The sequence below is a fragment of the Phalacrocorax aristotelis genome, chromosome 4, assembly GCF_949628215.1.
Source record: "Phalacrocorax aristotelis chromosome 4, bGulAri2.1, whole genome shotgun sequence".
NCBI lineage: Eukaryota > Metazoa > Chordata > Aves > Suliformes > Phalacrocoracidae > Phalacrocorax > Phalacrocorax aristotelis.
The window spans coordinates 16,983,683-16,995,970 of NC_134279.1; the positions used below are offsets into that span (position 1 = coordinate 16,983,683).

At 35.5% G+C, this 12,288-nt stretch overlaps 1 protein-coding gene across 1 annotated transcript in view; it reads left to right on the forward strand.

The window, feature by feature from the left end:
• Positions 1-12,288, forward strand: part of IQCM (IQ motif containing M) — a 111,003-nt gene that overhangs the window by 49,571 nt on the left and 49,144 nt on the right.

Here is a 12,288-nt window from a genome sequence, read left to right on the forward strand (position 1 = left end):
TACTGTAAATAGGAGGGAGATCATTACCCTTTAAAAATAGAAATAAAACTGTAACCGATTAAGACCTTCAAATAAATGTAGAGTCTCATCTTCCGTCTGGCTTTTCTTTTTCCCAGGGCCATCAGTGGAGGATCCTGCAATGCTCTGCTTCTAGTGTAGAGCAGCAGTAGCAGATCCTAAGTGAGACTTATGGAGGCAGCCTTTTAGGGTACCTCACAAGTTGAGGTGGGAGATGCCGCTCGCAATTTCTCCTCCAGCCCTTTTGTAGCATGCTTTTGGTTTGTACTGACATACATAGGTGCTGTAAACCACAGCTCCTCTAAACATGAATTTATATTGTCTCTGTGTCTTCCTAAGTTTGATGTTCATCACAGCTGGGAGATTCTTGTGGACCGTGATCTTCTTTGGAGGTTACAGTTAATTTTATGTATCAGCAATTTCACAGAATGCTTTTAAAGTACAACATTATTTATTGAGATAAGCCCGTGTTTAATTGATACTTTTGATTTGTTAATGACCAACCCGTGGTTTCTTTTCATCATAATTTTTTTGTATGCTTTCTTCCAGCCAGCTCTCTGTTCAAGCTGCACCTTTGAGAAGGTGGTCTCTTTGAGTGTCTGACGTCACATTGTACTTGCATATTATCTGCTTCTCAGTATTGGCTCCTAGTAAATACAATTAATTTCTCATGGAAAATCATGTGTTACATGTCACTTAGGTCACATTCCTAAGACAGTGTGAATAAGACCAGGTATTTTTAGTCATTTGCTCAGTCCCCATCACTATGGTAACAGGAGATTTCTGTGACTGTGAGACAGATTTCTGCTTATATCCTAGATTTGGAGACTATTGCTACTTTTCACTGTCTTCACAGACAGACTAGGAAAGGTTCATGCTTCCCTACTCATTATTTAATTTATTTAGAATCCCTTAGCTATGGAGTGTTATCAAGGCTTGTTTGGACATTTGAGACAGTGTGTAGGCTTCTTATTCATTTTGAGTTCAAAACTCTCCCAAATTATGAATGCGTAAATGACGAATAATTGCTGAAACATGGAGGTGTGCCTGTGTCTAAAGGGCACCCATAAAATGATATCTGACATCGAAGCATTTTGAATAAATGGCACTTATCTGTAAAGTGCCCTCTCTTACTCAATTTTATGACACAAATGTCATTATTTCTGAAGATAAGTTATTAACAGATTATAACCTTGCTAAATTTCCTGGAAAAGACACTGCAACTGGTTGAATGTTTTGAATTGCTGAGTTATGATTTGATGCAACTGTCTGCTGTGCCAGTGCAGAGCACCCCATACCATCAGACTGCCTATTCAGGAATGGAAAGATAAAGTGGCGGGCAGGGTGTGCGTGTGTGTGGGCAGAATAGTGGAGAGATTACAGATAATTACTATACTGAGCTTTTTTGAGTGAACGTTGCATCTTGTATGGCCATGTGACCCATCCATGAAAGGTTAAAACAAGAAAAGGGACCCTGGCCTTGTGGCTATTTAATCTGAGCACAGGGGGAAAAGAAGATTCAGGTTTTCACTTGAAAATTTTTCAATCTCATTTTACTCTTACCGTTGATGCTTTTTTTTAATGAATCTAAACACTGATGAAAAAACAGGGCCTGTGCAAATACGTGCCCAGATGTTAAATGTATTGTTGCTTTTCCATTTCCAGTAATGAAATGATGAGTATTGTCTTTGGCTAACAATAATTTAGGCAGGAAAAGCATGAAGACTTTTTATTTTACATGTTCTCTTGAGAGTTTTAATTACATCAGTCATACATAAATACAAATCTGTTTTGTATGGGATCTGATTATTTGATGTAAAGGTTAGACACTGAAGATAAGATAGTAAAATTATCAAAATAAAACAAGAATACTTGTAGCGAAATGCTAATATGCATCATTATATAACAAAGAACTTGCTGTCAAAATAGGAAAGAAGAGTATGTTATAAAATACCTGCAAAATGTGAATTAGAAATATTATTTGGAATAGAAAAAAAAATTAAATACACGGAAGGCTACTAGACATACTGCTTTGAGTGTCTGTGTTCCTACAAGCAAAACTAATATAATAATTTGACCAAACGAGACTATAGTAATGACACTGTTGGGAACTAAAGAAGACATTGGTGCCTGGAGTGGACTTACGGGTGCTTAATGGAGGCTTACAGAAAAACATGTTTGTGGTTTCCTTTTGAAATCTACTTTTTAATGTCTGGGGAAAAAAGCGAGCTTCCTTTAGGTCAAATGAATTTAACTGCAGATGATTCTCTAGATGTATCTATACATATCTTGCTCCCCACAGTGTGAGGAAAAATCAGTGACTATGTTACTAGCTAACACATTGCTCACTGAGGAGTTAGGAACTGACTAGAAATAACTGAATTGTTTTCTATCAGTGGTGAGGTTTAGCTGCTGGTTTCAAGAAAATGCCAATTAAAATTGAGGCCATAGTGCAGTGATTTTTAGATTTCATACACAAGTAATGATGCTATTTCATCATAGTTCAAACCAATTTGTGCTGCTACTTCATTCTGCTATTGAAAAGCAGAATGCCATGCACTATGGCAGGAGAAAACCTCAGTGCAACACTGCTGTACTTTGAATAAAATAGCAAAAACAGAGGTAATGAAACAATCAGTTTTGGCCATACACTTTGAAGTATCCATTGAAATGATACCTAATTGTTATAAAAATATGTCTTTAAATATTTTTCAGAAAGCAGTATTGTAGCCTATGTTTAATACATCTTTTTTCTCTGATTGGTTCAAAGTATTACATGTTCTATTGAAGTAAATATTTACATTGAGTTCAGAGGAACTATGCATGCAGGTTAGACACTGGAACTGCAAGCTATTTCACTTATAGATTTGCTGAAGAGTCCAGCAATAATACCTTGTTATATAAAGTATTCTGCAGTCACTGGAATTACTACTATTAATGCTGGTTAAGACTGGGTTAGATAAATAGTTGTGAGCTGATCCTGGTATCTGTTGTTAAGGCAAATTCCTCACTGTTGTAGCATCCTGATAATTGGAGTGTTTTCAAATAAAATGTAAACACGGTAAGAATTTTCTCTGCAATTGGCCCTTCTGAGCTGCCTCTACTAAAACCCAGATTTTTCCATCTTCATATTTGTGATCTTGATAACTGGTCTTGTATTTATACAAAATCTCCAGTGTTTAGGCTAAGGGTATGAAATATCACATATTCTACTTGAATTTGAATCATTCCCTATAAGCCATCTCAATTTAAATCAGTCTTGCCTCATTGCTGATTGGTCTATATTTGCAAGGAGGTAACATACCATCTCTTCATTTAAGTGTCCAGAATTTTCATATATTTAAATTTGCATGTATTAGTGAAAGGTAAGGTTTTCTGCAGGAGCTTTTAGGTTGCAGAGTGGTCTGGCTTGATCTTAAACAACAAATGATAGCGCAAAACAATGAACTCTAAGAGACATGTCAGAGTAATGTGTCTTTAATAAAGTCAATGCCAATTCCCTTTCAAGCTGCAGAAGGGAGGGCAGATGCAGGAGGTCCTCAGGGAATGCTTCCTTGCGTGAAGCTAATAGAGGGTAGTAGACCAGTCCCCCACTGCCCTTGCTACAAAAGGTTCAGAGCTTGACTCATGCCGAAGCTTCACCATTTTTCAGTCCCACTGGGCTGTTCCATAACTGGTGCCTGTTACTGGGGCTTTTGGAAGGTTTTTGGAGGTTCAGCTCAGAAATGGCACTGTCTGACAGAAGCTTTCCCCAGTGCACCCTGCAGTTATTTTCTCTCTCAATTCTTCCTTACTGTCGTTTATATTTGTGACATCTTATGCATAAATTGTTAAATATAAACAACACCTAATAGCAATTTCTGTTGCAGTCATGCCAGAAAAGCCTTATTTATAGAGCAGGACACTTCTGTGTTGAGTACCGTGCACATTCTGAAGAAAAATATGCTTCCTGCATCACTGATGGGATATTGCCTCCTGAAACTGTTTATTTTTCATTAAACAAAATCTTACAGGCCAAGCAACAGGAAGCTATGAATACTGTAGTAGGAACAAAGATGTAATAGCTCTCATGCATCTGGAAGAACACAATACACAGGAGTTTCTTTCATTGTACTGTTGTTTAATAATGTTCTCCACACCTATGTGTTAATGAGCCCTGAGGCAGATGTAGGCTATCATTATGACCATTTAAGCCAAATATAACATAAAGAAATTTAAATTCCACCATGGAAGAACTCTATAAGTGAGTTAGTGATAGCGAATAGATCCATTAATAAAATGTCTTAACAGAGCAAAACTTTCAATTTCCTACATAAGGGTTGCTGGATCAAGGCTAAATGCAAACCTGATCTAATGATCCCTTCAGGTCTTTAAGACTGTGGGTCATTCATTATCAAATGCAGCAAAAGGAAATAAAATATGTATAGTACACCCCTCTCCTTGACTGCTGATTCTCTCCCAAAAGAATTACAGATTAATATGAGTTTAAAAGGTTGAAGGCCTCCTACATCATCTGGAATGTTTGTCAACAAGCGTGCAAGGGTCCCTGCTGGATCCAAATGCTATCTAGTTAAAGTTTGTCCAGAAGCATCCTTTCTAACCTACCCCATTTATACAAGCCTGTGTTTCTCTTTTTGGTTTGGTGGGGTTTTTTTTTGTTTGTTTGGTTTTTTCCTTTTAAACGAAGGCAAATCTTGTGCTTACAAACTTAATTTGCTTGAGTGTTTTGCTGTTAGTATATCATCAGTATGTTCCTCCTGGGGTTGGCAAATCGGAACAGGAAATTCAATTTGGGTTACCCACAGAGCCCAGCATACCCTAGGCCAGCCACCAACCTTGCTTTAACATGATTAAAATGTTATTTCTTTTTGACAGTAATAATAGGCCAAAACATCATTATAGATTTATTAAGATGTTTTGATAAAAAAGAAGAGACCTAAAAAACCAAATGATCTCTTTAGTTGATGAAGAGAGATTTTGCAAATCTGTTCACACTTCGCATCATATTTAGAATTATTCTAAAAACCTACTTTGGAACAGCAACACAACTATCTGAGCAGTAAATTTTCTCCTTAAAATTTTCCTTTGCTACAGTGTCTACAGAACAGTTGAAAACAGTTGAACTAGTAGTATGCTGACACTGCTGCCTGTCATCCAGACTGATGCTGTCTTATTTATATTCTCCTGTCTTGTATCTTCCTCTTATACCTAAGCTATAAAATCTTGGACTGGCTTTTTGTTCCATCTGTGTTAGAAACTGGCACTGAGGGTCTTGCTCTGTGCCTAGGGCTCCTGAGCACTATCCTAGTACTAACAGTTTGTAAAAATAATGATGCATTGTCAAATCCGCTTTAAAGAAATTTGGGGAATTTTTAAATTTAAAAGATGGAAGTTCTCTACACCCATATAGGCAGAGCATAAGTCCTTACATTTGACTCATTTTCTATGCCTAGTGTGTCTCTCTACCCACTAAATATATGAAGGATGATACCTATCACAGTGAATCCAGTGGTAGGTTATAAGTGGGAAGCATGACAGGACTGCAGTATTTATCCTTCAGTGTATGGCCAGTGGTGAGCACAGAGCAGTGTCTGTGCTGGTCTGACTGCGCTTCTGGGACCATCTGGCTGAAGATTAGGGAGAAAGGACTTTCCCTGGGCCAGCATTTTTCATTGCAAGTGCTTGTCACAAATATGTGGGGTGTAACCTCTTGACTAAAGCGTAGGATCTTTTTTCCCCTGCCCTTTCTAATGACACCGTTTAGGGTCACTGTAATAGACTGGCTTGATCAAGTTGCCCGCCTTCTCTCTTAGCACTTTGGCCTGTCTCAGGACAATGTCATGACACCACATCCTTTTCCACCTGGCAGTTTGTGTTTTCATTAGTGTCACTGCAGGGAATTTATATTTTTGTATAAATATTAGCGGCTCAGTTTGCTAATACATTTCATGCAATAATATCAAGTGCAATTCATTCCCTTGATACAACAGCACATACATTGTCAAACCTTTTTAAAGGTGCAAGTAAATTAGCATGTGTGACACACTGAAATGGTTGACAAATAACCATAATATTGCTTTGTCTATTTTGCATTTACAGACTCTTTATCTAGGAGATTTTACAAATCATCCACTGGTACATGCAGGCAGTCTCCTTTTCATTATTACGGACAAACATGGAAGTATTGCAGAAGCATGTACTCACGGATTTCTAGATGCTATTCATCTGTTGAAATCTCTGACTGTTGGTGTTTTAGCATCCACATGAGGTAAAAAATGAAGTGCCTTCCATTAAGAGAACTCATCAAGTTCATTTGTGTCTTAATGGCATTAGCTTTTTAAACCTTTTTTCATGTAGAACTTAACTTTAGTTCCTTAACTAGATGAACTGCTCTTGCAGGCCCACCCATTCTGATGGAGCAGGGTCATTGCCTCTTATGCCTGAATGGCAGCACATCTGTTAAAACATCTCAGGATGACATTTGCTCTTCTTGCAATTGTGTTTTTAACTGCTGTTCTGTTTGTTGTCCTCTATAGCACAAGTCTTTACTGCTGCCTAGACGGTTTCCTCCATTTTTGAGCATTTGATTATTTCTTTCCAAGTTCACTACTTTGCACTTGTCTTTATTGAATTTTATCTTATTGACTTTGGGCCATTTCTCCAATTTGTCAAAATAATTTTGAGTTTGACCTCTCTCCTGAAAAGTGCTTGTAATTGCTTCCAGCATGGTGTCACCTACAAGCTTTATATGTGTCTTCTCTCTTCCATTATCTTGGTAGTCATTAATGAGGATATTGAAGGGGACCAGACTCAGGACAGAGTTCTCTGAGACCTTACTTTATACTTCATCTCAATTTTGACAGGAAAGTATTTATCCACCCTTTGAGTAGGATATTTTGATCCCTAATAAGAAAAAATGAGTCCGCGGAAAATATGAGCTTAAAGATTAGGTAGCTATTTAAGAGATTCACAAATTCTAGCATAGAACAGCAGTATGTGGGAGAGAAATTAAATGTTCACCATTTATTGGCACAAATGTATCCTTTACATTATTTAAGAAAGTTTATTCTCCAATAATAGATAGAAAGATTTATCACTGCAGTATTCTTGGTCAGAAAGATATATATTAGGTTTTAAAAGTTCAAAGAACTTCTTGCTGTCTGTGGAGAGATGGTCGATATAAATTGACTTAACTATGACCCCTGCTAAAATAGATATTATAATATTTATAATTTAGTATGTGCATAGTACAATGCATCTATACAGATAGGTGGATATGTACGTATAGTACCTACAGAATACGTAAAAATAAAGTTGAAGGCTTGCATAATATATATTGAAGTAAAAAAGATCTGTATCCAGTGAACAGAAATCACTTGTTAAACAGGAGGAACTGTGAATAATTGTCGCTCCCATACTACAAGATCTCTTGACAGGGCAAGGAATGTAAAGAGTTTAAGCATCTTATTTGATAACTATGAAGGCAGAATCATTCTAATATCCAGTTTATGTATTAGTTTACAGAATATGTTAGAATGTTAGAGTTTCATCTCTTTTTTTTTTGAATTTTCACCCATACTTTATAAGCACAATAATCTTTCCAATACTGCTGTGTTGTAGATAAGTATATATTACTTTCATTTCTTAGCTGGACAAATAAAGAAAAGAGTTTAAATTATTTGTCTCTGATTGTATACTGAACAGGTGTTAGAAATTTGGCCTGAATTGTTTAAAATTGGCTTAGAACTGGTTCTTATGCCCATGGTCATTAAAGAGGTGATTTCTAAGAAGCAGCTTATTTTTTTGTCTGCCTTTCATATGCGAATGCACATACACACTCATACTTAGTCCTCTTCCCCAGACATGCACTTAACACACATGTACTCAACTTCAGCTAGTTCTTGTTGCCTGTTGAGACAGGTACTACTCATGAAAAAATGGTCCCTGAATTCTTTCTGTCAGAAGTGAATGTGTACAGGAGACTGAGTAGGATACAAAGGCTTTTAAATAAAAATCAGACTTGCCTTTTCTGATAAAATTAATTGTCCAAGTAGAGAAACTACCCAATTTATTTAAGAGAACCCTAAAGTCTTAACTTTGCTTTGTTTTTTTTCCTGTTAGCTTTTGATATCTTGGCACATCTTACGCAAATTCCAATCTAACAACATTCAGCTTTTTGTCATGATTTAAAAAGTAGGAGCATAGGGGCTTTGCCCCATTAAAATTACCTTGCTGAGTAACTCTATGTTATCGTAAAAGGTCCTTTTTCATTTGAAAGCAGTGGCAAAAAGCCCTTGTAAAATGGAACAAATAAGATCTGCAGCAAAATGGTTTTCACTGTAAAATTTACATTAAAAATAACAGAATTGTTCTATGCTGTCATCTGCTTGGCACTTTATTTGCAATATTTTCTTAAATTTTTCCTTACTTCAGCAAAGCTAGTCTTTGCTTTCTGCTGCTAGGTAAATTATTTGAATCACAACACTCTGTTATTTAAAATGTCCTGTCACATGTTCCTGTAATCCATCATTGCATTTAAAGTTCTCTCAAGTTAGATGGCATAAACTTAATCATTTGATTGCCATAGATATACTCCTTTTTTTGAAGAATAGCTTTTTATAAAACAACTCATCCACTCTTCAAACCTAAAGCAAAAAAGAATTCTATAGCAAAACTAGATTGTGCAATATCATCACATCAACCATTTGTGTTATCAACAATTGATGTTGCTATAAACAATTTCTGTTAAGTTCATGTCCAGACAAATACCTTGAGCCTATAGGTTAAGATTCTGCCCCTTTCACACCTGGTTTAAAAAAAAACACAGCTACAAAAAAGATAATTAAAGAGCTCTATACTTATGTGAATTCTATCATTTAGGCATTCTGTGTTTCAAGATCGGATTTTGATCTTTTTGCATTCTGTTCTTCTAGTAACTCTGTATGACGTAGTATTTCTTGATCTAGTGCGTATTAATGTTTTCCTAAATTATCTTTTGAATTCTACTCAGTAGAAGGATTAAATAACTGTCTGGCTACCAACTGTTATATCTGCTTGATCAAAACAACACAAAACATCCTCTTTAACTGTATAATTCTCCTAGAGAATTACCAGTCCTTTTACCAGCATGTGATTTGGCTATCAATGTTTGTGTTTCTCCTAAAGAAAACAGATTTGGTTGTCAGATTTGGTGATGAGTAACTTTCTGGTTTTCAGCTATTTGCCTTGCTGCGATTACATTGGTCTCAGTTCTGCTATTCTTTCAGAAACTGAGTTTTAGTGGAGTGTCCCTAATATTGCCTGTGACCCATCAAGAAACTATGTTTCTGCACTGGGGACATCTATCATTGTGACCATAGTTGTTGGAGTTTTGTTCACTGGGCCATGAATTATTATTTTAATTTATTTAAGTTGTGCTGAAAGCTGCGTACTTGTGGTAACTTCTTTTAAATCTGTTATTTGAAACTGCATCCCTTGTGTTGGATGCATTTTCTATGATGTTGTGATAACCATCCAACTTCTTGAAACAAAGTCTTTAGAACATATGTGGAGGATAAGATCCAAGATGTCTCTCTGCTGTAGTTCAAGACAGCATCTAATAAATCTCTGTGTGGTAGATGACTGAATACTTTAGGATACCCATCGACAGACTGCATTTTCTTAAAGAAAGTCGTCAACACTCTCAGCTAAATACCGCACTTAATATATTTTTTTCCACTTTGAGAACTATAAAAAACAATGGTTTTCTGCATCTTTTAAATGGAAAATAGAAAGAAATTAATAATACTTATATCTAGATGTCCTTGTTTCTTATCCAGGAACATGCAGTCACGGTGTATGTAGTTTAATAAAATGATAGATAAAATATCTGTAGCTCTTTGTTAGAAAACATCCCAGACTAAATTATTAAGTCTCAAATAGATATTTCAAAGTGTGTTGCCTTCTAAATATACAGACAGGCCCTCACTTGTAGGATTTTATCTAGAGGCCAATGACATCAATAGAAAAACAGATTCAAATTAAGTTTATCACTCCAAATAATTGGTCTTGGCCATAGGTTCAAAGACATATGGGTGACTCTCATTTAAGAGAGGCATAATACTGTCACACTGAGTTAAATATTTGTGTGAAAGTAATTAAAGAATGACTTAAGTAGTTTCTATCCCTTTTTAAAAACAATTCATTGTATCAGATTAAATCTCTGTAAAACTTAAGTTGAAAGTTTATGCTAGTATAATGAATACAGTTACTAAAGCTGCTTTTGCTATTTTGTTTTTCTGGCACTGAAAGGCTATTTGAATGTAACAGAAAGGGTCTAGGTAAAAACCTAAGATTTAAGAATGAAGATTATTATTAATGTATTTATTCTGGAAAAAAAGGAGCATATGTGTTACACAGCTTTACTTATGGTCCATTCCATTAAATTCTGAAGAAACAATTGCAGCAAAGTCCCTGGAAAATGCTGATATTTTACAAAGATTTATCAAATTCATAAATATTTCTAGGTCAAGGAGAAAATTGGCATTCCATTATAGGAAAGTATTTTGACAATATTCTATTTTATTGGTGGTTTCAGGAGTGCTTTTTTCCAGAACTTTCTTCTAATGAGGAGTCAGAAAAGAATCTCACTGTAAAGGAATTAATGGTTTGGTTGTACTAACCATTGTACAACCAAATTTGTTTGAACAACCACCCTGTTTTGGTTTTATAGATTTAACAGGGTTAATGGTAAGTTTTGTGTTAAAGATACATGTAAACATTTGAAATTGCATGATCCAGAATAGGAATTGCATTTTTATTTATTTTGCTGTCTGACATGGCATAAAGTCTTTGCCATTTTAAAATAAAATTGCACCTGGGTAACAATTAAAAGTTATTTAGACTTTCACAGCTTGATCCTCTGTCTCCTGCAGTTGAAAACAAACTTCTGCTGACAATAATGATAAAGGAAACTAATTTTTTTACTTTACTTTCAGAAATGACCAGAAAGCCTTTCCTGTGTGTAAGCTTGTATTTCTTAAATATAAGCCACTGCTTTTATATTGCCAAGTTCATAAGGAACATCAGTAGACAGATGAAGTGGGATTTTCAGGTTTGTAGAGCTATGTTTAGACTCTGTGACAGGCTGTGGTTTGGTACCCTTCAAAACTGTGGTCCCTTGATCAACCAGGGCAGAATTAGGCCTTTTGTCAAAGTACTGGATAAAAAAGTGCTTATTACACTGGTTCTTCCTTTTCCTTGAGTATGGAGTAGTGCAAGCAATCCCTCATGCACAGGAAATCTATATGTAAGTTTTGTGTTATTAAATACCTTGTCAGTGACACCGTAACATAATAGCTCATGAAATGTACTGCCCACAGTTATAATTCTAGAAATGACAGGGAAAGGAAAGAACGTAGAAAATAGAGATAACTACCCAAAATTTTCTGAATATGAATCCTAATAGGTAAATTGGCTTTTTGGTATAAAAAGTACTGAAGTTCAATTTGGAACAATATGAAATTCTTTTATTCTTCTGAATTCAGCTCATACATAATTAAAATTTCACCAGAACTATCACATGCATGAAATTTCAGCCAAATAGTGAAAAATTTGGCATAGTAGCTTATCTTCTGCCACCTTTAAAGGTAAAAATTTAATTAAGTTTTAGAGGATCACTCTTTATAACCTTTACTTCATCCATGGCCTAAAAGAATTTGAAGGCATATAGTAGTCTTCACCCTAAGATGACTGATAGTGTTTGTTTGTATACCCCAATTAGGAGGTAGTAAAGCACACAGAATTTTTATACTTTTTTTTTCCATCCCTTTAAATGAACATAAAATTGAGGTATATCTTTTCTTAAATATTTGCAAGAAGTAATGGGCCATGGTGCTTTGTAGAAAACCTGAGAGGTAATAACATGTGCAGTAGCTGTTTCCCTGACACAGCCTTTGTCTGTTGCCTTAGGAGTATAGCTCATTTATGTTTTCCATTTATGCCTTCTCTAAAACATATCTCCTAGAAAGAATAAATTTCAGCTTGCGCAGTTTTCAAAATACTATGTACTGTATGAAATATAAGTAAGTAGAACTGGCTTAATTACTAAAAGCTGTTTAACCTTTCAGGCTATCAAAATGCCCTTTGTATAATATGGTGAGCTCTGGATGCTTTTACAGAACATTAAATACAAAATCATATTTTAAGGTATAAGCCAGGGCCAGCATTAAGACTTGCTCCCTTCAAAAGCGGTGGCAAAGTTCTCATTAATTGTAATGGTGAATAATTAGG